The sequence below is a fragment of the Apostichopus japonicus genome, chromosome 16 (assembly GCF_037975245.1).
Source record: "Apostichopus japonicus isolate 1M-3 chromosome 16, ASM3797524v1, whole genome shotgun sequence".
NCBI classification, from domain to species: Eukaryota; Metazoa; Echinodermata; class Holothuroidea; order Aspidochirotida; family Stichopodidae; genus Apostichopus; species Apostichopus japonicus.
The window spans coordinates 36,794,221-36,820,011 of NC_092576.1; the positions used below are offsets into that span (position 1 = coordinate 36,794,221).

The 25,791-nt window shown below is 38.1% G+C and overlaps 1 pseudogene; it reads left to right on the forward strand.

Moving 5' to 3' along the window:
• The first annotated feature begins 1,405 nt into the window (after positions 1–1,405).
• LOC139982272 (autophagy-related protein 101-like) lies at positions 1,406–24,015 on the forward strand (annotated as a pseudogene).
• The last annotated feature ends 1,776 nt before the right edge of the window (positions 24,016–25,791 follow it).

The window sequence follows — 25,791 nt, forward strand, 5'->3', positions numbered from 1 at the left end:
AACAGTGCAGTTATACCTGTCAATCCAGCTTTGCTAAACTGCTACAGTAGGCTATCTATGCGCATTACATTACTTATACTGGCCAATTTTGTTCACTAGTCAGAGGGTAACACATCTAATTTAGCGAGACTGGTTCAATACTTTGGTAAACCTGGAAACCAAACATTGCTGATGCTATCAGTTCGCAGACTTTACTCAACAATCTCCTTGCTTTAAGCCAGTTTGTCTTAATTGCACATTGACTGAAAGATTAATATTGCACTTCAAGATGTGTCACAGCTCTTAGAATGGGGGGAAGGGGTTGGGAGAATGGCTTCAAAATAAATAACTGTGTATACTGCACTGTCTGCACAGTAACATGGTTGGCAAAATATTGATAATATTACTTACCATCAGCTTACTGATGGGATGACTCTTATATGTACCTGTATCTTTATGAGAAGTAGAAGAGTGTTTTTAGTATAGATGTGTAGGGTATAGGATCATAATGACTCACAAAGTATGCTGTAGGCCACTGGTGGGATGACTCTAGCTATGTACCTGTGTCTTTATGAGAAGTAGAAGAGTGTTTTTAGTATAGATGTGTAGGGTATGGGATCATAATGACTCACAAAGTATGCTGTAGGCCACTGGTGGGATGACTATAGCTATGTACCTGTGTCTTTATGAGAAGCAGAAGAGTTTTTAGTATAGATGTGTAGGGTATAGGATCATAATGACTCACAAAGTATGCTGTAGGCCACTGGTGGGATGACTCTAGCTATGTACCTGTGTCTTTATGAGAAGTAGAAGAGTGTTTTTAGCATAGATGTGTAGGGTATATGATCATAATGACCCCAATACTTGTATGCTGTAGGACACTGGTGGGATGACTATAGCTATGTACCTGTGTCTTTATGAGAAGTAGAAGAGTGTTTTTACTAGTATAGATGTGTAGGGTATAGGATCATAACTCATAAGGTTTGTTGTAGGCCACTGATAAGTACATTTGGAATGTACTACAATCATGGTTGCTGTCAATAATGTTGGTTAAAATTGATCCTTTCAAATGAAGTTTACAGTAAATCTCATTAATGGATTCTCTTCTTATTTGAGAGCCGTGTTAATTACAGTACTTACTTTTATGTCATCCCTATATATTTTTGACCATGTTTATATCTGCAAGTATAATTTATTACTTCCAATTTTTTTATTGCAGCACAGTTAACTCAGACGTACAGGGCGAGCAGTGGAGAAGAAAACTTAATAGAAGGACGAATGCCAGATCTCAAGTCTTTGAACTAGTAAGAGAACAATATATTGATTTAATTGGTTGTTATTAAACCTACTTAGGAGTTACAGTACTACTTAGTGATATAAATAACACAATAAACAGTACCATGATACTGTTGACTGTAAGTCATTTTAAAGCATTGCAGGTATGAGAGTTAACACATTGACATTGGTAAGTTTGAATGTGCGCAGAGTTTTTTAATTGCTTAAAGTAAAAAAAAATATTCCTTTCTGGATGTACTGTACTGTACATCATCTGCGATTGTTCAGGCCCTCCCTCCCTGGAACTGACTTTTCCCTTTTAATACTCCCTGCCATAAGTTACACTGTTCTCAATTAACATGTATGTGAACGTGATGTACAAAAAGCACCTTGAATGTTGCTTGATAGTTCTGTAAGTTTCAGCAAATGTCGATAGACCATGAATTTATGTTTTCGGTCACCTTTATTTGCAACCATATTTAATTTGACTAATGTTGTATCGTGTACAGTTTTGCTTTCTTTTATAACAGGTGGGCCTACTGTATATGAATAACATTTGGTCTAGGCTATGTTACTGTAGGTTAGCTTGTGCTAATTTGAAGTATTGCCATACACGTAACAGGAGGGCCTATATGAATAATGCTATGTTAGGTTAGCTTGTGCTTATTTATTGAACTTCCTGGGCTGGTGCTTATTTGTGCAATAAAATAGTTCACTGCGATTGGGTACTGTAGTTCTTAGCTTTGGAGGGCGCATCGGGACTGGAGGGTCATCACATGTTATTCTTTAGTTTATATTTAAATAGAAACAATACAGTACCTATGGGTGAGGAGGGGTGATAGGGGAAACGACCTCAATGGGAATGCGGTCATACTATACTGTTATGTTATACTGTTAAGGAGGGAACAGTGGGAGTTCTGTATCATCACATTGAACCAATGGTTATACTGTATGTTCCTTTCTGTCACTGTGAGACACCACACTGGTCCAAAACACACATTATTGGTAATTTGTTAGCCCATCCTTCTCACCTTAATCAAGCTGATAATTTGTTACAAGTCCAACAATTTATTGTTTTGCATTGAATTCCATTTCATTTTGGATCTTTTTCTCATTCATTTCTTCTCTTTTTTTCAGACTGTTGAGAGCAAGCAGCTAGAGGAGGTTGTCAACAGCATATTTCATACCATACTTTTCCACAGAACCACAGGAAAGGTACAGGAACACTTTCCAGTTATCCATTTCTGTGTGTAACACTCTTACTGTACTGAAGACATGTAGTGAGATGTCTGTACATGTACTCATATTACAGCAATGTTTCCTGTCCCGAGTTACACACTTTGTAAATAACACAGAACCACAGGAAAGGTACAGGAACACTTCTAATTTTCCATTTCTGTGTGTAACTTGTTTTTACTGTACTGTAGACATGTACTGTAGTGAGATGTCTGTACATGTACTCGTATAACAGCAATGTTGCCTCTACCGAGTTACACACTTTGTAAATAACACAGAACCACAGGGAAGGTACAGGAACACTTCCAATTATCCATATCTGTGTGTAACTTGTTCCTACTGTACTGTAGACATGTAGTGAGATGTCTGTACATGTACTCATATTACAGCAATGTTGCCTGTACTGAGTTACACACTTTGTAAATATAACACAAAACCACAGGAAAGGTACAGGAACACTTCCAATTTTCCATTTCTGTGTGTAACTTGTTATTACTGTATTGTAGACATGTAGTGAGATGTCTGTACATGTACTCATATTACAACAATGTTTCCTGTCCTGAGTTACACACTTTGTAAATAACACAGAACCACAGGAAAGGTACATGAACACTTTCAATTTTCCATTTCTGTGTGTAACTTGTTATTACTGTACTGATGTCTGTACATGTACTCATATTACAGCAATGTTTCCTGTCCCAAGTTACACACTTTGTAAATAACACAGAACCACAGGAAAGGTACAGGAACACTTCTAATTTTCCATTTCTGTGTGTAACTTGTTGTGTACATGTACTCATATTACAGCAATGTTGCCTGTACTGAGTTACACACTTTGTAAATAACACAGAACCACAGGAAAGGTACAGGAACACTTCTAATTTTCCATTTCTGTGTGTAACTTGTTTTTACTGTACTGTAGACATGTAGTGAGAATGTGAGATGTCTGTACATGTACTCGTATAACAGCAATGTTGCCTGTACTGAGTTACACACTTTTTAAATAACACAGAACCACAGGAAAGGTACAGGAACACTTCCATTTTTCCATTTCTGTGTGTAACTTGTTATTACTGTACTGTAGACATGTAGTGAGATGCCTGTACATGTACTCATATTACAGCAATGTTTCCTGTCCTGAGTTACACACTTTGTAAATAACACAGAACCACAGGAAAGGTACAGGAACACTTCTAATTTTCCATTTCTGTGTGTAACTTGTTATTACTGTACTGTAGTCATGTAGTGAGATGTCTGTACATGTACTCATGTTACAGCAATGTTTCCTGTCCTGAGTTACACACTTTGTAAATAATACATCCGTAAATAACCTTTAAATTGTTCTTGCAGTTTCACTACAAACAGGAAGGTGCTTTCCTCATCGGTACTGTCGGTGTGGTCGAGACTGATTGTGACTTTGTTGATTTGACATATGTAAGTAAAACATTCATACATGTTTCATTATCTTTGGTATACATGTGTGTAAAAGAGCTATATAGTCGAACACAAATAGATCCTTCAGATGTCCGTTGCAACCTCCATACAATTGGGTGCAGCATATATCCAGAGGCAGGGGGTGGTGGGGGTGTATTCCATCTCCACTTTTCAACACCACAGACTAATTAAAAGTAGATATTGGCACAAGCCTTGTATATATCTGATCTTAAGACCTAATTTTACAGCCTTTATATCCCTCATAATTCACAATTGCACAACTAAAAACTTAATTCTGTTTGGCAGATAATCTCCAGATCCCCCTACATATAGATACTGTATATATCGATAGTCCACTTCAACAACCCGCACCCAGAAAGATTACTGTACTGTATAACTGTAGACGATACAGTAGTCATTACTGCACTGCTCCTTACACAACCAGAGGTATTACTGTACTGTATAAATGTAGACACTGTGTACAGTATACAGTCATTGAGTACTGCACTGCTCCTTACACACCCAGAGGTATTACTTTACTGTATGCCCTAGACAATACAGGAGTCATTGACTACTGGACTGCCCCTTACACAAGGGCGGCGGAACCGGGGGGGCACAGGGGGCACGTGCCCCCCCATTTTTCCTCAGGTTAAAAATGTGCCCTTTTTCACATAAAAATTGAGGTGTCTCAAGTTAGCAAGAGGCCAGGGAACCAGAATGAACACTCGGGGAGGGCCATTTCCGGCCATCTGAGGGGTTTGTAAAACCACAAATTTTCTTGTTCACTCCGCGCCAACCGATGGTGGTGCTCCGCTCAGATAGTCGTGCATACAACTTTGCAAATCCTGGCTACGCCCCTGACTTTTAATGAATTACTGTGGGTCAAACTCAAAGCTATTTCGAATGGAATAAATTGTTAAGATATTAACAAGAAATAAACTCTAAATTCGAAGATTCCTACAATACATAAGCAACTAGCATGATTTCACCTCATTTTGTCTCAAAAGAAAACTGGTTCCTTGTTTCCCAATTTGCACATTGGATATTGCAGTGCTAGTATGCATATTTTCCTTGAAGGGGGGGGGGGGGGGAGGGGGGTGTTGATGGAGTGATTTGTATACGCAAATAAGATAATACAATAAGAGTTATAAAGGTAATATAAGGCTGCATCTAATCGAATTTCTGCAAAGTGCCCTTTGATGTTGGTGCCCCCCCCCAGATTAAAAGTGCTTCCGCCGCCCTTGCCCTTACACACCCATAGGTATTACTTTACTGTATAACTCTAAACACTACAGTAGTCATTGAGTACCGCACTGCTCCCCTACACACCCAGAGGTATTACTTTACTGTATAACTGTATGCCCTAGACAATCCAGTATTCATTGAGTACTGCACTGCCCCTTACACACCCAGAGACCTGTATTACTTTACTGTTTAACTGTAAACACTACAGTAGTCATTGAGCAGTAGTCATTGAGTACTGCACTGCCCCTTACACACCCAGAGACCTGTATTACTTTACTATTTAACTGTATGCCCTAGACAATACAGTAGTCATTGAGTACTGCACTGCCCTTTACACACCCAGAGATATTACTTTATTGTATAACTGTAGACAATACAGTAGTCATTGAGTACTGCACTGCCCCTTACACACCCAGAGGTATTACTGTACTGAATAACTGTATGCCCTAGACAGTACAGTAGTCATTGAGTACTGCACTGCCCCTTACACACCCAGAGGTATACTGTACTGTATAACTGTAGACACTACTGTAGTCATTGAGTACTGCACTGCCCCTTACACACCCAGAGGTATTACTTTACTGTATAACTGTAGACACTACAGTAGTCATTGAGTACTGCACTGCTCCCTCCACACCCAGAGGTATTTCTTTACTGTATAACTGTATTCCCTAGACAATCCAGTATTCATTGAGTACTGCACTGCCCCTTACACACCCAGAGGTATTACTTTACTGTTTAACTGTAAACACTACAGTAGCTTACTGCACTGCCCCTTACACACCCATAGACCTGTATTACTTAACTGTTTAACTGTATGCCCTAGACAATATAGTAGTCATTGAGTACTGCACTGCCCTTTACACACCCAGAGATATTACTTTACTGAATAACTGTATGCCCTAGACAATACAGTAGTCATTGTGTACTGGACTGCCCCTTACACACCCAGAGGTATTAATTTACTGTATATCTGTATGCCCTAGACAATACAGTAGTCATTGAGTACTGCACTGCCCCTTACACACCCAGAGGTATTAATTTACTGTATATCTGTAGACAATACAGTAGTCATTGAGTATTGCACTGCTCCTTACACACCCAGAGATATTACTTTACTGTATATCTGTATGCCCTAGACAATACAGTAGTCACTGAGTACTGCACTGCCCCTTACACACCCAGAGGTATTACTTTACTGTATAACTGTATGCCCTAGAAAATACAGTAGTCATTGAGAACTGCACTGCTCCCTTACACACCCAAAGGTATTTCTTTACTGTATGCCCTAGACAATACAGTAGTCACTGAGTACTGCACTGCTCCCTACACACCCAGATGTATTACTTTACTGTATGCCCTAGACAATGCAGTAGTCATTGAGTACTGGACTGCCCCTCACACACCCAGAGGTATTACTTTACTGTAGACACTACAATAGTCATTAAGTACTGCACTGCTCCTTACACACCCAGATGTATTACTTTACTGTATGCCCTAGACAATGCAGTAGTCATTGAGTACTGCACTGCCCCTTACACACCCAGAGGTGTTACTGTACTGTATAACTGTAGACAATACAGTAGTCATTGAGTATTGCACTGCTCCTCTACACACCCAGAGGTATTACTTTACTGTATAGCTGTAGACACTACAGTAGTCATTAAGTACTGCACTGCTCCTTACACACCCAGAGGTATTACTTTACTGTACAGTATGCCCTAGACAATGCAGTAGTCATTGAGTACTGAACTGCCCCTTACACACCCAGAGGTATTATTTTACTGTTTAACTGTAAACACTACAATATATCATTGAGTACTCCACTGCCCCTAATTCCCACAGGCACATTCTCCTGTTTAATTAAATCTTGGATCCACAGTCAGGCTACAGCTTAACAGCATGCAGTAGTGTTACGACTTATAGAGTAGTACATTACGAACCAAACATGCAATCAGTGCATTAATATAAACTGTTATCCAAGATGGCAGAATTAGAACCAGAATTGTGGTTTGTCTCTTCTGGTACTGGTATGTTAGCAAATTTACCGTAAACATACTCGTCAACGTGAATTTTTATAAGATCCTTCTTTTTTAACTTGTCATATCTAGGAACTCTAGTGTCAAATATGTACTCATAGTCATATTGATTCTGTTAGTACTCATACCCCAAGTCTGATTGAAAACCACCAAAATAACATGTAATTTATTTGACATAAAATTCACAAATCCCTCAAATTTCCCCCCTCACAGGTCAGATGCAATTCTCCAACTTTAGACAAAAACCTCCGACGAGAAGTCTCAGCATTTAAAGATGTCTTACGATCCACAGATGTCAACGCAGGTCTCTAAAGTGGACAGGTGGGTTTCTCTGTTGCTATGACGACTGTATTAAAGTTTTCCAGCTGTAGGATTCGACTCAGTGATGTTGGCATTGGTGGTGAAACTCCATGAAATTTAAAAATCAATATTAATTAAAAGTTAAAAGTCTCAATCAAGTGAGATAAAGTGCCTTGCCCAAGGATACAACGTAATGACCAGTCTCGGCAAGACCTTCTGACATGACTTTATAACAGTTAGTAGACTTGCCCCAAGTCTCTCACGTGATTCTCTCTTCCACCTCTCATCTAATGCCTGTTCCGATCCTTCTCTCAGTGACTCCATAACATTGTACCGCTATAATCAGCCTACTTCTACTGTTCCTTGCAACACCCCCTCAGCTCACACGTACTTGTTTCAAATGGTTCGTGTGCTTTCTACATGCACACGCACGTAAGTTGACGTAACGTACTGTTACTGAAGCGGTACTGTTCGATCGAGCTGCCTGTCGTGAGAGACTTGTCTCTTTTGGTTCTGTTGACGTCATCATTTTAAACTTATTTATTGTTTTCGTCCCTCAAATTTCGGTGAAACCAATCAGCTTCGGTATTGTATGACAGTTGCTGCATATTCATTAATTAAGATAAATATTCACATCTTGCTGTGAACGTCCACCCCACCGCGTCGCGACGCACGATCTCGGAATACTGGACATAAATGTACATAGGCCTATACAAACGTACACAGAGCAAGTGTTGTAAACTAATAATTATGTCTAATCCAATGCAATGGACGAGGCACTCATCTTAAACTCCATACAATTTGCCTCTTCGAAGTTGGGAATACCAAAAGAAAACGTTCACGATGAGCAAAGGGATGCGTTGATTGGTTTCTTAAAGAAAAGGGACGTTTTCGTCGGATTACCAACAGGGTACGGCAAATCACTAATTTTTCAAGCTGCGCCGATCGCATTAGATTTCATTTACGATGTGAAAAATAACGTTAGTAGTGGTAACACGAGAGCTGCTAACAGTAATAATAATAGTAATACTAGCAACAGCAGTGCAAGTGGGAATAATTCGGCCAGTTGTAGTACTAGTTGTAGTAGTAAAGTTACTACTCTGAGGTCCATTATTATAATAATTTCACCTCTTGTATCACTGATGAAAGATCAGGTTACATACCTATGTGATAAAGGACTGAACGCTTTTCATCTGGCCGGCCCTTCTTCGGCAGAACAGAAACAAAAACTTGAACTCGGCTATTACAATTACATTTTCACTAGTCCTGAGCAGTTATTCAAACAAGGACTGGAACTTCTAAAGAAAACGACATACAAAGAGAGGCTGGTTGGCCTTTTTATAGATGAAAGCCACTGTGTAGCAAAATGGTGAGTAGCCTAGGCCCAGGGCCTAGGCTAGGCCTGTAAGTTGTAAAGACTAGTAGATGATCCTAGCCTAGGCCTATATTATATTTCTCATCAGTAGCAATTGCAAAACATGGTACCCTGCTACAGACTAAGTCCTTAAACAAAACTCTGTGTTACCTGTTTTCTCGGCACTAGATGCATGGTACAGAGTAGGTTTCACCGTGCTGTGTAAAAGAGCAGCCCATCCTACCCCGCCTTTTCCCACCCTGACACTCTTTTACCCATCCTGCCCGATTTCTCTAGGTTTCTAAAATCTTCCAGTGCAAGAATTGTGTAGTAGACTGTCCTATTTCCTAAAACTTAAAAGGCTCTTGAGAATCATGTGACAGTAGTTTTCTCACTCAATTGTACAATTTACGAGGAGCAACTGCTTGGCTTACCTTGAATGTGTAATATTTATGTCCTAGAATATCATAAAAGGTACTGTACTTGGAAGAGAAATGAGAAAAAATTTGTGACATTTGTGACATAGTTAGCTATTGCTTCAAAATAAGTTTGGGGCAACTGCTTTTGACCTTAAAAGAAAGCACACTGTGTGTTTGCCTTGTATGATTGCTCATGCTCAATTACAAGGTTACATGCAGTCATTATGTTAAAAGAATCAAATTTATGTTTGCTGTGTAGGCTTCAAATCATAACAGCACAACATTTTACATGTACACACTTGCCTTATTGATTATTCTTCACCCTTCCCCCATTGTAATGAAATAAAGGGTGTGTATTCTGTTGGTCAGAGGCCATTTTCAAGCTATGAAGAACATTTTAAAACTCCAAAGTAGCATTGAAAGTAGTCAGTTTTTGTTTTATCCTACTGCACTATTTAAGCAGTAATTGTTTCTACTCAGTAGCAGGTAGCTGCTGGAGAAAATAATGCTGTGACACATTATCAACTGCGTTCACAAAAATCATCACCACTTTCAAGGTATGGTTTCAAGTTCATTACATTAAATATTACAAATTTTGGTGGAGGAGTGAGGGTTGATATGTGACATGAGTCTTGAGTTTGTCCACACCTAAGCAAAAACATTGCAACAGTTTACCATGGTAAAAATACAAATTTACCATGGTAAACCATGGTGAATTTTTTGCTTCTAGCTATGAATTGTCTAACCTATATTTACTGGCAATGTACTATGTATTGTATCAGGATATATGTTAAAAGCACAACCCTGTAGTTTAGTAAAGTCCTGCACTACTAGGCTATGTCTTCATGATGGCAATTAATATACCACAACCAAAAATTACAGACCAGTTGCATGCTAGTGCTAAATTTTACCACATGCTTCAAGAATGGCATTGAACAGCAGCTATACTCACTGTAGCAGATAAAATGATGATCACATATTGAAAGTCTCAGGCAAACAAACCTCATGCTCATTACCATCTTACTTTCGTACAACTGATATGGAGTTAATTTTTATATATCAAGAAAATGTACAAATAAACCCACCGGTGTTGTTTGGTTTCGTTTCTCGTATGAAGAATTAACAATGGTGCTGTCAGTGTCAGGCACATGGGTGAGACTAGCCCTATCCGTATCAGCAGTATCTGCGTAAGCTAACTGTCGACGTTTCGATGATGGTTTAATTGCATGGGGAGGTCCTCTACCAGCCCCTGTCATGGGACTATTGACCATTCTTTTCGAAACGATAACATCTTTACTTGATCTTGCTAATTCATAAGAAGATTTTAAACTTTCTTCTACCTTCTTCAACTTTTCAACGTTGTCGAGTTTCGTTTTGCATTTATTGCAAATATGTCTAGCAACAGCGAGTACGTCTTCTTCCGTTGTTTGCAATACGTTAGCAAGTCTCTTCAATAACGTTAGTGGGGAATCTGATGAATTTCTCGGTGAAGGAATTAACGAAAAATATTTCTTCGAAAGCAATAGGTCTTGAACACAAATGACGCATTTGCAAAATCTTACATCTTCCTGTCTACCAACTCTCCTGCTGTATAGTTTTACTGGAGTTTTCGCATCCATTTGCCTCGATACACAACGACTTCGTTTTACCAGTGTACACAGTGCCACTTCAGGGTCTAGGCTAGGCTATAGGCCTACAGTATGTATTTATACACACATTCCCTGACCACATTGTCTGTATTTACTATACTAAGAACAGGTGGAAGATTCATTTATCGCGTGCACTGTACAAATTTCCCCACACAAATAGCACGCTTATATTAGATGTTAATCATATCAATGCTTGCTAAAAATAATTATTGACGTACAAAATATTAACTTTTGTGTGAAATTTATTTCAAAAGGCATTTTAAGTTAAATCATTTATAAAATAATAAAGGATCACCTTTAGATAATGAACTGTCTGTTTACATATTGGAAACTTTTCATTGGCTACAGAAAATAGTTGAATATTCATATTGGAATACCACCGGCTCAAAATGTGACGTCACCAAGACCAAACGTTACAAGTCTCTCGGGGGCGTATAGTATGAGTGTAGAATAACAGCCCGCTCGTATCATATACGCTCGCTGTGCGTGTTGGTCGATATGGAACATGAGAAATTGTCGTGCTTGGTGGCGGTGCAGTCGGAGAAGCCTTGAGAGGGTGTCATTATAAAGAGAGTGGACAGTGGAAGAGGAGGGGAGAATCATATAAATCCTATTAGCTGCAGTGGGAGAGAAAATCGCGAGAGACTTGGGGCAAGTCTAAACAGTTAGCTGCTGGTCATTGGTAATTTGTCACACCCACACATCCAAGTTTGCACAATTTAAACAGTCACTCCACAGTGTGTCACATTCATGTGTTCCCCTTGGGGGACTTCCCATAGGGTGCAGCTACAAACCATGGCATGCAACCCTATGTACATGATACCTCTCAGGTCCCAATCGATTCACCTGTGTAAAGAGCAGTGGAGAAAAGGACTTGGTTTTAATAGCTATGCACTGTTAAGTTCAAATCAGTTTAGCAGGGTACTGCAACTTGCCTTGTTTATATCACTTTGCTTGTATGATTAAATTAAAAATGAAAAAAAAATCAGTTTGTCTTCTATGGTGTGACTAAAATCTTACTTTTCTGAAATGTCAGATATTTTACTGAGTAATATGCAAATGTCTTACAACAGTATTCGAAATTTTTTGCAAAGACCAGTTCAGACGAATAAGAGCCAACTGTATGCACAAGAATTTTAGAACTGTTCATAGAAAAACGGAAAAGAACCTAAGCTTTGAGAGGCATTGATATTAATTTCCATTATTTGATAGATTTCCTTGGAGTTCTATCAGAAGAAGAAGAACAGGTGGCCTTTTCCTGATGAGAGCATTCCTTGGGAAGTTTGGACTTTGAAGATTAACGTCATATCACTGTCTAACGAGCAAGGTAAGTGAAGACAAATGCTCTTCATTTTATTATTGTTTTGTCCAACTAGTATAAATGTTTCGTGAAGGTGAGAACATTCCTTGAGAAGCATGAGCTCTAGTATCAAAAGTGATATCACTGGCCAATCTTATTCTTATTTTCATTTTATCTTTCTTACTTTTGTGTTGTCATTTTCTTTTTGTGGTGATTTGCCAACTTGCTCAAACTAACAAGTACACCTTGACTGAGAAAAGATAAATAGATACTGTTGATGTATGGTAGTTGTTATATGTATACCATCGTGAAGGTATACAATATTCTTGTTGTAAAGAAGAAGTTGGAGCGAAGAGACTCTCGCTTGTGTCCCGCAGAAGATCATTGCATATTCATGAAGGATATACAGTATCTGTCGAGCCTCTTAGACCTGTATTTAGTTATTCTGAGCAGAGGAAGGGGTGGAGAGGGGTTTTCCGGCACAAACAGTTAATGGAGGGGTAACTTGTAAAGTTCTGTCACTAGTGCAGATATTTTTTTTACATTTTACAGGGAATTGATGCAATTAGTGTGGTACAGTAGTAAGCATTTGGGAGGGAGAGGTAGGATGTGCGACCTGGCCTCGTTAACAAAATTTGCTGTTCGTGTGTTAGGTGTGATTGCCAGGGTCAACCAGAGGAAAGTGGAAACCCTTTCAATATAGCTCTGAATAATTATATACTATTACTGATGAGGAGAACATGATTGACCACACACAAAAGCAGTTTTTAATTGACATTTGACCTCACTGTTTGTTTTTGTGTTTGATTCATACAGAGAGGCAAGCATACAGGGAAAAGCTTGGAGAAATCCTGAATGCTAAGGTACTACTCAGTAATACTTCTTCTTTATCATTTCTCCAGTTAAAATTATTCTGGTAACCTTTACTCTGGAAGGTCTGGAACATGTTGTAATTGTGTTATTTTGCCAACTTTGTTCCCCTTTTGTATGCTATAACATTCTTAAAGCAGCTTTTGAACGAAAGGGTTCATGCTGTTTTGTATTAAATCAGTAGTAATTCCTAGATAATTAACTAGAAGTAATTAGTAGATTAAAAGTAGTAGTAGTACTAATTACTAGATTAGTAGTAGTAGTCATTACTAGATTAGTATGAGTATTAATTAGCAGATAAGTACAGTAGAAGTAGTAGTAATATCTAGAATATTGGTAGTAGTAATTAGAAGAATCAACAGTTAAATGTTGCATTTAAAAATTGAAAATACCGAAGTAAAATTCCAAACTGGTTTGCAGGATCCCGTATTTGCTTGATGAAGATGATACATAAATGACCTCATTTGACACATTTTAGGCTCCTAAGTCACAGAGACAATTTGTTGTAGCTACAAGCTCCACTGCATCAAGTCTTATTCCAACAATAGAGGTTATGATGGCAGTGCCTGTTGTGTGAGACTATAGCAGAATACATGAATGTCCTACACAGCCTTTCCCACCAGTCACCACCCTAACATAAAAGGATATACTTTTGACAAGGTGCCTTGTTGAGGGTAACTGATGATTTATATATGAATTATATATTTGAATTTAAACACTGCAGTCATGTAAAGTAAAGTTGAAGGTTTACAGTCTTGTATGAGGCTAATGCCTCCTCACATGACTTTACAACTTAACTCCTGGTCATTGGTAACTTGTCACACCCACACACCAAAGTGTGCACAATTCAATCAATCTCTCCCGGGGCACCACAGTGCACCACAACCACGTGTCCTCCGGGGGACTTCCCATAGGGTGCAGCCACAAACCGGCGCACGCAACTATATGTACAAGTTACCTCGCAGGTCCCCATTTATACACCTGGGTGAAGAGAGGCAATGGAGATAAAGCGCCTTGCCCAAGGACACAACGCAATGATCTGGCCAGGGCTCGAACCTGTAATCCTTAGATCACAAGTCCACTGCCTTAACCACTTGACCACAACGCCCTCCTATGTACTTTTTAACATTTCATAAAATCAGTAACTCGATGCACTTCCTTATGTGCTACTCAATATTTTCTTATATTTATTTTGATGTGTTATTGTGTGTTAATTTATGTTTATTGTATACAAAGTGTATACTGCTATCCCTTGAATATATTCAAACCAACTTTTTCATATCTCATGAACTATATAGGGCAGGTCCAAGCTATTGTATCCCTAGAAGCCAAATTTTAAACTTTACTGAAGCACCCTAAATGTGGTGTCATGTTAAAGCTGAATTATTGAAGTTTCGGATTTTCATAATTTTTTTTAATTGTTTTGCCTATTCGAATAATTACAGCCAGCTAATTTGCATAAATTCAAATTGCAGTGTGACTAACGGGACATTTGGAATCCTATTTCCCTGCCAGCAATATGAACTAATTGAATATAAGTTATGTGGGACATGATACACCCTTCCTTCCAATAATTTTGACATATTATGTTGGGGGTCCATCAATTAAATATGCTTATTAGCTAGTGTCCAAATACTGATGTCCCGTACGTCACAATTTTCAGCACTTTTTTCAAGTTTTGATATGGACGAACAATTTTTTTGTTGGTGATATTTTGTAAAGTTCTAATTAAGAACATTGTTCAACAAAATCCATCCCAAAAAAATTGAAATAATATTCACAGCAAATCTAATTATCAAAATTAAAAATGTGACGTACGGGACAAAATGTGACGTACGGGACATAGTGTGGGGAAACCCTGTATTTATACATAATAAACATGCATGGGCTCCAATGGGGACCTCTACTGGAAACCTTCCAATGCTTACAAATTTATTTTGTTGAAAGATGGTAGTTGCAACTAATAATCCCTGCATGCCTGAAGAGCACATCATGGCTTCAAATAAACTATTGACAGATGACCACCAACAGCCCAGGTGTTGTTCAATAAACTATCGGGAAGTCAATTGTGTGTGTGTGGGATACAGAATCATCTACAATGCTATTCAACATTGACATTGAATGAAGACGACTTCAAGAATGTTGAGTTTGCATTTCAACATGTCGTAGGCCTATTGTGAAGTGTGACTATCATGACTGTGCAACAATGTTCTTGTGTCCTGAACTTAGATAGTAGACATTGAAATTTTTAGTTACAAGTGTAGAGTTACGCTCGCCCAATTTTTGCAGAGGACAATCACTCATGAGTTTGTTCAATAATCAGTGTTAGGTCTATAGAGTTTTCTTCGTTGTAGTGTCATACAGTAGATGGACATTACGAATGGCGTTACTGTGGAGATTTTGATATGTTTTGAATGGGATGGATCATATTTCAACTTCAGGGTCAATAGTGGGGAGTATGATACAGTGTTGTACAGTATATATACCAAAACAGTTTTGGACCAAAACTTTGCATCTTGAATCATTTGTGGTCTAACAAAGCTAGAATTGATGTTATGAGTATTTGGTCTGGTAACCAGTGCAAGGGCGGAGGAAGCACTTTCAATCTGGGGGGGCAACGACATCAAAGGGCACTTTGCAGAAATTCGATTGGACTGATGCAGCCTTATATTTAGTACCCTTTATAACTCTTATTGTATTATCTTATTTGCGTATACACATCACTCCATCAACGCCCCCCCCCCCCCCTCAAGGAAAATATGCATACTAAAACTGCAATATATTAGCCAGGATTTGCAAAGTTGTATGCACGACTATCTGAGCGGAGCGCCACCATCGGTTGGCGCGGAGGGTACAAGAAAATGTTTGGTTTTACAAACCCCTCAGATGGCCGGAAACGGCCCTTCCCGAGTGTTCATTCTGGTTCCCTGGCCTCTTGCTAACTTGAGACACCTCAATTTTTATGAAGAAAAAGGGCACATTTTCAACCTGAGGAAAAGTGGGGGGGCACGTGCCCCCTGTGCCCCCTCCCCCGGTTCTGCCGCCCTTGAACCAGTGTTAGGTCTATAGAGTTTTCTTTCTTGTACTAGTTTCATAGATGGACATTATGTGGACGTTACTGTGGACATTTTGGTATGTTTTGAATGGGATGGATCATATTTCAACTTCAGGGTCAATAGTGGGGCGTATGATACAGTGTTGAACAGTATACCGAAACAGTTTTGCATCAAAACTTTGCATCTTGAATCATTTGTGGTCTAACAAAGCTAGAATTTAAGTTATGAGTATTTGGTCTGGTAACCAGTATTAGGTCTATAGAGTTTTCTTTCTTGAACTAGTTTCATAGATGGACATTACGTGGACTTTACTGTGGATTTTGATATGTTTTGAATGGGATGGATCATATTTCAACTTCAGGGTCAATATTGCCATAGTGGGGAGTATGATACAGTGTTGTACAGTATACAGTATATATACTGTCACCGAGACGACGCTCAATGAAGCTGAACAAGGTTGTTGTATGTTTTAGCCCATTTATTCACACGCGTGGTTTGAACAAGACCACGGTGAAAACTAGAAAGTAAAGATATCAATACATCAATATACAAACATTGGTGAAATAAACACATGAATTGAACAAATCAATAATATCATAATAATAACATAATAATAACATAATAATGCATCATATTTCTTCTTATAAAACAATGCACAAAAAGGAAGAAGTATAACAAATAACATTTGGTAACATGAAACAAGACAGAGAGAAAGATTGGCGACAATTACATTCTTGATAATTAACTTACAATCGTTACCGGGCAAAACCAACAGCACGACAAACTGCGGTGTACAGGGGTTTACAGGGATTAACGGCGGCTTTCTGGGGTTTACGGCGGCTTTCTGGGGTTAACGGCGGCTTTCTGGAGAATGTACAGAACACCAACAAAGTAATAACCTCTGGCGATATTTTCTACTCCAGATACTCTTACAAATAAGCAAACAACAAATACACAGCAAAAAAGGCAATAATAAATAACAGGCACGAGCATGCAGCAACATCACATTAAAGGCAAATATTTATAATGCGATATTAAAAGAGATATACAATTACAATATCAAACCCCTTAATACTTATATAAAACAATTAGAATACTTACATACAAAGGAACAGTGCTACAGGAACACATGCGACGCCTCTCTGAGCCAGGAGAGGAATGAAGCATGTGCACTTCAAAATACGCAAGTATACATCGATTACGTAATTATGCATCGATTACATAAGTATGCAAATCGAGGTGGATATAAAAGGCAACTAGTAAATGGGCAGTATTGACCTCTGCCCGACCTCGACCAAGCGAAAATTTCCATTTGTGGCGCTAAGCAAATAGCACACATCGGCAACGATGACATATACCAAAACAGTTTTGCATCAAAACTTTGCATCTTGAATCATTTGTGGTCTAACAAAGCTAGAATTAATGTTATGAGTATTTGGTCTGCATGGTAACCAGTATTAGGTGTATATAGAGTTTTCTTTCTTGTACAAGTTTCATAGATGGACATTATGTGGACGTTACTGTGGACATTTTGGTATGTTTTGAATGGGATGGATCATAATTTCAACTTCAGGGTCAATAGTGGGGAGTATGATACAGTGTTGTACAGTACAGTATATACCAAAACAGTTTTGCATCAAAACTTTGCATCTTGAATCATTTGTGGTCTAACAAAGCTAGAATTGATGTTATGAGTATTTGGTCTGGTAACCAGTATTAGGTCTATATAGAGTTTTCTTTCTTGTACTAGTTTCATAGATGGACATTATGTGGACATTACTGTGGAGATTTTGATATGTTTTGAATGGGATGGATCATATTTCAACTTCAGGGTCAATAGTGGGGAGTACGTATGATACAGTGTTGTACAGTATATACCAAAACAGTTTTGCACCAAAACTTTGCATCTTGGATCATTTGTGGTCGAACAAAGCTAGAATTGATATTATGAGTATTTGATGAATGTGTCGAGTAGGTGGGCAGGGTCAAGCGGTAACGGAGGGACATTTGACTGTTTTCCTTACACATTTTGTCTATCTTTGCATCAGTTTGAGGGAGTATGTTGCAATTTCTTTTGTGGTTATCTTGACAGGTAGTTACTTGCTTCATACCCATAAACTTAATTCTTGTGGATGTTACTGTAGGGAAAATATGGCATGAAAAACATCATGGTAACGGAGGGACACCAAATGAACACGTGTTTTCACACTTTTTTTGGAAGATGTCAAATCCACTGTTCTTAAGTTGCACTGACCATGTAACTTATATCAGGTGTTGGCTGGTACATTGCTTCACATACACCAAGGAAAAATTAGATGAACAGGCATCAATTGTCAAATCTACAGCTGATTTCGTACAGTAACAGAGGGACAATTCCGATGGTAACGGAGGGACACAAATTGTTCAGTGTTGTTTAGTGCAGCCTTTTGCCTGTTTTTGCTGCTTAGATTCAATATTTTTATTGTTTTTGGACTAAAAGTTATATTACTTAGGGAAACAAGGATAAGAACATTAAACCAACAGCTATGTTCACCAAAACATTAGCAATTTTAGTGGTTAATAAAAATGTAAGAAAAAATAGTAAGAAATTGATTAAAAGAACAAGTTTAAACAGACCACTCTTCATCATTTAGCACTCTGTAACTGCATTATTAGCAACTGTTGGGGGGGGGGGGGGGGGGGCTGGTGGCTAGTGCACTTCAAAACAAGTCAGTAAATCACATATTTACAGTAGACAGTTCACAGGTACTGTACTGTACCATGTGCAGAAAGGAAATTTCATTACAGTAGTATGACAGTCACATTTTGTTTTCCAAATACTGCTAGTACTTTGCAGAAACCACTTGGTGCAGTATATACCTGATACTGGGCTTAAAAGTGAAATGCTGAAGTAACTTCTAACTTTAATGATAAAACCATACTGTAATAAGGCAGTGGTAGTATAACAATTTAACAACTAACAACAATAATAATACAAGTTTACATTTTGAGACATAACATGATACAGTTACAGTAGCTACTGTACTGCAGAAAGGTTCAGTATGCCTGAATGTAATATTTGTGGATTAGAAACTATAGTTGAATTAACTTCCTGTGATTATTTATAATAATTATAATAATAATTTATTTTAATTAATTATAATAATTATTTACAATATCATAAAAATAAAAAACAATATTCAAATCACAACTATGCTTTGAACATGTCTGCAAACTTTTCTGTTATTTTTAATCCTGATCAACAAATTTTGAGTTTGCTCTTGCTGAAAGAAAGTGGCTTTGGAAGCTCTTGCAAATTGAAGAAAATGTCCTTGATTCTCACAGCTGAAATATTGCTCACAGTTTTGAACTGGTTGGCAATCAGCAGTGTATGAATGAAAACTTCCATTCTGTACCTTCCAGCCAATGTTTGTGATGTGGTTTCTTTTTCTAACTCAAATGTAGCTTTTCTTGACTTCCATGACTTCACATTCTGAGGAATTTATTAATGTTAGTCAAGCTGTTGTTCTCTTCACATAAACAGGAAGTCAAGAATTCCATTTTAAGAACATAACTACTTAACAGGTAAACTCCCACTGGCAGGAATCTGTGCACAATCTTGCATTAAACAATTGTCCCTCCGTTACCAGTAACGGAGGGACACTACTTCACTTGTTCTTTATTTTAGCATAAAAGTAGCTAACTCCTTGGTTTAACATTTCTTTAGTGGTTAACCCTATGAAAGTGTTTTATACAAATTATGAAATTTTCCAGCATTGAATGACTGAGAAATTTAAAAAAATGTATTTTTTTGGTAACGGAGGGACAGGTAACGGAGGGACAAATCAGGTAATTAGCAATTACTGCTAATTGACAATTTATAGACATTGAAGGGGAATTATTCCTGTGATATGCATAATATTGACCATGACTACTAGGCTGTGTAAGAAATCTTTCTAAGTCATCTTTGTACTTTGAGAAATTTGGTTTTACAAATATCCCCAAAATTCAATATTTTTTGGCATAACACAAGTGAAAATTGGCATGTGTTATATATGTCTATAACTTTTTATTAAATTAGTATATTTTTGTTCTGCAAGCACAGTGGTAAAATATAACTCTTTACCTATCTAGCCATACCAAATTTGACCATGTTCTGTACATTTCCAATTTCAACCCAATTGTTACATTTCCCTTGACCTTGCCCAGATTTATACTTAGGCATTCTATGTTTATGTAGTGGAATGATCTCACAAGTACAGTCACTGCTCTTTTCGATCCCAAAAGAAGGAAATATGGCATTAAATTACAAATGACATTGTTCTGACATATCCAGATTAATGTTCATACGTAGAAATCAGCTTGTTATGGTATATTCAGAAATAAAAATATGAGTTTTCATAGTCAATTTTTATTTGGACAAATTGTCCCGTACGTCACATGTCCCGTACGTCACAGGACAATTTTCATTTGTGTAATCACTGAACTGGAATGGCTTCATATTTTTTCTAATATGTTACAGCTTAGCCCTTGGAAGGTTAGGCTATTCACTAGTTATAACAGCTTGATCATTGCCCTCCTAATTTCAGAGCGATTTCAGCTTTGCTCTTTAGTAAAAAAATCACAAATTTCTCTGGTCCTGTACGTCACACTGTACATTAATTAAGATGGGACCTAATTAAAGAAAGTGTAGGAAATCTTCATGAGTTTGTTATACAGTAGCAGCAATAACAAATATGAAAACCTGAAAAAGTTTCTGGAAAATAGATTTTTTATAACTTTTAGACACATTTAAGTCTCTGAAATGTCCCGTACGTCACAGTGCAAATAGCTTGGACCTGCCCTATAATTTCCACACATTCTGACTATAATCTTCCTTTATTAATGGCCTTTTGGTAGATAATATGCATCGTAGAAGCCATGAACAGAAATGATTACATTCCAAAGGCTCCTAATCAGGCTCTATTGGATACAGTCTTCGACACCACCTGTCCAGATGTGCAGCCATTCTTATTCAAGGTAATCATTTTGTGGTTTCTTTATCATAGATTCATTATGACACTATAAACCAAGTCAGTTAATCCTGCTTGTTCTAACTGTGTTTTTGGTATTTGGTTATTTATATCCTTCCTGACTACTCAGCATATATCAGAATTAAAAGACTTGAATCTGAATCAGATAAACACACTCATGTTCTAACTGACCACAATGCTTCTTTAGGGGTTACTCAGTCTGTGACACATCACACAGCAGTCAGTGTTTCTTTAAAGCTAATCTTTCATGGATGTACTCTCCATGATATTCAGAAAGTCATGTTGAAGTAAAAGCTACACAAAGTCAAGTTTTTGCTACGCAAGACTACTTGGCCAGTCAAAGCATTAAAGTATAAGTACTGTTATAGACTAAAGTGATTACAACCCAAAGCCACCCTTAACTTGACTGTTTAATATATAGGTGTCATGTCCCACAGACTCAGTGGTAAGCAATACCTTTATGAAGCAACTGACTGAACAAGAAAGCTGTTTATTGGGTTTAACGCTCTTCGCTGTGATTATTCAAAACCAGAAGAAGCCTAGATGTTGTAGTTAAAAATAAACATATATACTTAAACAGAGCAGAATTCTTCATGACTTATGTAGAAGAGATATAGAAGCACAAAGTTCTTTGGAAACATTTGTCACTCTGAAATGTTTCAAAATTACCTTTATCTCTGTTCTTACCTATTTTAATAAAGTACTAAATGGATTGGATATCCCCCTAGCCTAACTCTTTTCCACTTCCTACAATCATTGAAAATCTCATCCTGCATCCCAATCACTTTTCATTTAATATTTCCCAGATTTCTTGTCAAAACTCTGGGCCGACCAATGCATCTGTTGGAGCTGCTGTTCGGAAGCTACTGCGAGATACACTGGCACTGTGAAGCAAGTGACTGATATATAAAAGCTCATTTCCTGACCAAATGCTTCCCAAGGCCTAGCCAGTGATCAGAAGCTGCTGCGAGATACACTGGCACTGTGAAGCAAGTGACTGACCATTTAAAGGCTCATTTCCGGACCAAATGCTTCCCAAGGCCTATCCAGTGATCAGAAGCATGGTAATGATGCTTTGTTAAAACAAGTGACTGGTATTTTAAGGCTCATTTAATGCCACAATGCTTCCCAAGGCATAGCCAGTGATCAGAAGCATGAGAATGATGCTTTGTTATAAACAAGTGATTGGTTTTAAAAACTTAATTTATGCCATAATGCTTCCCAAGGCATAGCCAGTGATGAGAAGCATGGGATTGATAATGTTCTGTTTTAACAAGGGACTGGTATGGTAAGGAAGACTAGTGTTATAGTCCTGGCATTGCAAACAAGTGTTAGGCTAGTCAAAGCTGACTTAGGTAGAGAAAGTGCAATATTGGTGTTTGCTAAATAAGTGAATGGTGTTGAAGACAGCTTGCTATTGCTGATAAGGAACATTTTTGTGGTTTTATCAAGAGGTGAATGGAGAGATACTGTTATTTGAATGCCTCCAGTAACAGCCTAGTAATCAAAGAGATATCTAAACTGCTATCCTGTGGGGTTTTTCATTGTCTTAATAACTCTTCGATCATAAAAAAAAAACAGAAGAAAGTTTTTTTTTGGGTGAAGATGTGTAGACTTGTGTTTCAGCCTCATCAGAGAAGAGTTTGCACTTTTAAGCCCACATGATAGAGGAATCTGTCCACCAAGATGCATTTAAAACCATTTTCTAGGCTTCAGGTTAAGGAGAGCTTTTGTCTATGAGATATGAGATTCTTTTTGAAACATCAGAACCAGAAACATTTCGTTTTCCAACCTTTTTGTTGTTGTAATTTCTTCGGAAGTCTCATACTTGTAATGGTTATTGTAATTAATAAGGCTAACAGTCAATGGCATTACGTTGTTTTTAGAAAGTCTATGTTAAGAAAAGTGGAAAAGGGAACATTAATAAGAATTTCACTATAATATAGTTACTATGTTTTACTTATCAACTTTAGCAAGGACCTGGTCATACCATGTGTGTCCTTAAAATCAGTGACACAGCCATTATACAAGAAGAAGTAAATCGGTATTGTGAGCCTACCTATAGGGTCATCGTATAAATTAATCCTTAATATTGGAGAACAAGTGTAAAATCGATGTAAATACTGAAAAGCCTCCCTATCAATAAATCGAACAATGTTCCGTAAATCTGTGTTGTACATGAATAAATGTTACTCGTTTTGCCGTTGGATGTAAAACGACTGAAGTACCAAAAGCATTCACATTGACAGCATATGATCGCAAGCGAAAGTACCGCGATCATAAAAACAACATGTTCATGATGGTGGTTGTTGTGAAAGGCAACGATAGATTTACACACAAACAACATGGTCATGATGGTGGTTGTTATGAAAGTCAATGAAAAATGTTGTTGTACATGCAAGATACGTACCTACACTTACCTTATATTGTAATTATCTATCATTACAATATTACTTCTCGTTCACTGTACCTCGCATGTATCAATCATCCAACCAAAGAAGTCAAGCAATTAGTTTAACGGTTGAGACGCGGTCTAACAAATGCTGGTGACAGTCAAGGTACGTTCGTTCCACTTTATACAGGTATATGCTGACAATGCAGACGACACTGAAGCGGTGCACATAATTAGAAACAGGATATTGCAACAGGATTTATACAAACTATGACGAGTCAGAAAAAGCAGATGGGTTTCAACATGGGTTAACAAATGTGCTGTTCTTCAGTTTGGATTATATAATAACCCACAAACTGAGTATCATCTCAATGAAAGAGTAACAGGGTGGTCAGGATCCTGTAAAGTTGGAGAGAGTGAGATCAAATAGATTTGCCTTTAGGTGTAAAGCAACAGATTTATTATTCTAACTCATTCTTTTCTCGGTCTCCATTTCGCATATAATCACAGTGGAAAGGATAATTGAGAAACAATGGTAAAACTTCTTAAAAAAAAAAGTACACTTTACCCTCATAGTAAACTGAAACCCAAACAATACAAACTAATGACACAACTGTTCAGAGAGTCCCTGAATGAGGAATTCATCAGTACACAATAATAAGGGCGCTCTCCTGGTTAATACGGTCTGCGCAAGTGTAGAACAATGTATATCAACCGTACGTACATCCATATTCATCCACAACCTTTGGTATTGACTTTTATAGTGATTGTAATCATTCGTAATTTTGCATCCTGGTAAAACACACATGTCATAAATTAACCTCGAAGCCCTCTAGCACTGGATTATCATAAGAATAACTAATGAAAAGGCTGAATTAATAATGAAATAACAAACAAAACCAGTGGCGGATCCAGGATTTCGCCGAAGGGGGGGCCCAGATGGGAAATGCCTAATCGTCGTCCTGGGGGAGGGGTCTAAGGGGAGTGGATGCCCCCCTCCCCTTTGGGAAAATTTCACAAAATATGGAGGTCCTCGGTGCAATCACCTTCACTTTATCAGAATGATGGTGCACTCTTTTTGCAAATTTATTTTACAAAAAATTACACGCACAGTGGCGTAGCTAGGATTTTTTGAGTGGGGGGGGCATGGGGGGCTGTTCTTTCTTGTGGGGGGGGCGGAGTTTACTATCTAAGCGGAGCGCCACCTTGGTTGGCGCGGAGCGTACAGAGAAAATTTGAGATTTCAGCACTCCCCAGATCGCAGGAGATGGCACCTGTGAGGCAAAGTAGCAACCAAAAAGATGTGCAACTTTGGTGACAGAAATGCAAAAAAAGTTTTTTCTCTTTCATGCTGACTGGCCTTGCCAACTCAGCCAGACTTTTAACTTGGGGGAAGTTGGCATCATTTGTCGTTTCAAGCTGTCAAGGCCTTTCTCCCAACTCAAACCCCTGTGGGCTACCGGTAGATTTGCAGGATATGCTCACATGTGGACTTAAATAGCATTAGAGGAAGGGGTGGAAGACTAACACGCATCGATGTTTCGGTAATGGTCCACATTGATCGCTCGGTGCTTATTAGGCCATTTATTGGGTTTCTTGAGGCAGCTGTCATCAGAATCTGGCTTTTTGTGCCAATCGATGACCGATAACATGTATTGGTATGTAAATTTCTTCTTCATATATCTAGCAACACTCTAAAAACAAATGAGTGGATTTCATTCCATTGGAGTGATCACTCGGCGCACTTCAAATTAAGAGTAAAATTTAACTCTATTGGAGTTAACCCTCACTCCTAATATGAGTGAATATAACTCTATTAGGAGTTAAGATTTACTCCAATGGAGTGGAAATTCACTCTTATACCGGAATGTGCTCAGTGATCACTCCCATGCATGGAGTGAAATTCACCTATGTTTTTATCAGTACAGTACAGTGCATATCATCATAGACGTACGTACGTACGTACTACGTACGTTCGTATATCAGACGCACTCGATACCCACGATACGATACGGTCCTGGAGAAACTATTTCCACTCATCATTTTTTAAGGCGATACAGTAGTGAGTATTGAACAGGCACAGCCGCATGTTTGCAGGAAATTCAGAATTCCCAATATTTTATATCTCTATACCAGTAGTGAAAATCATGTTTCGACAGTTTCGTGGACATAAAAATTGTTTTGTGAAATATTCAATGACATATCAGGGGCGGATGCAGGATTTGTGACAG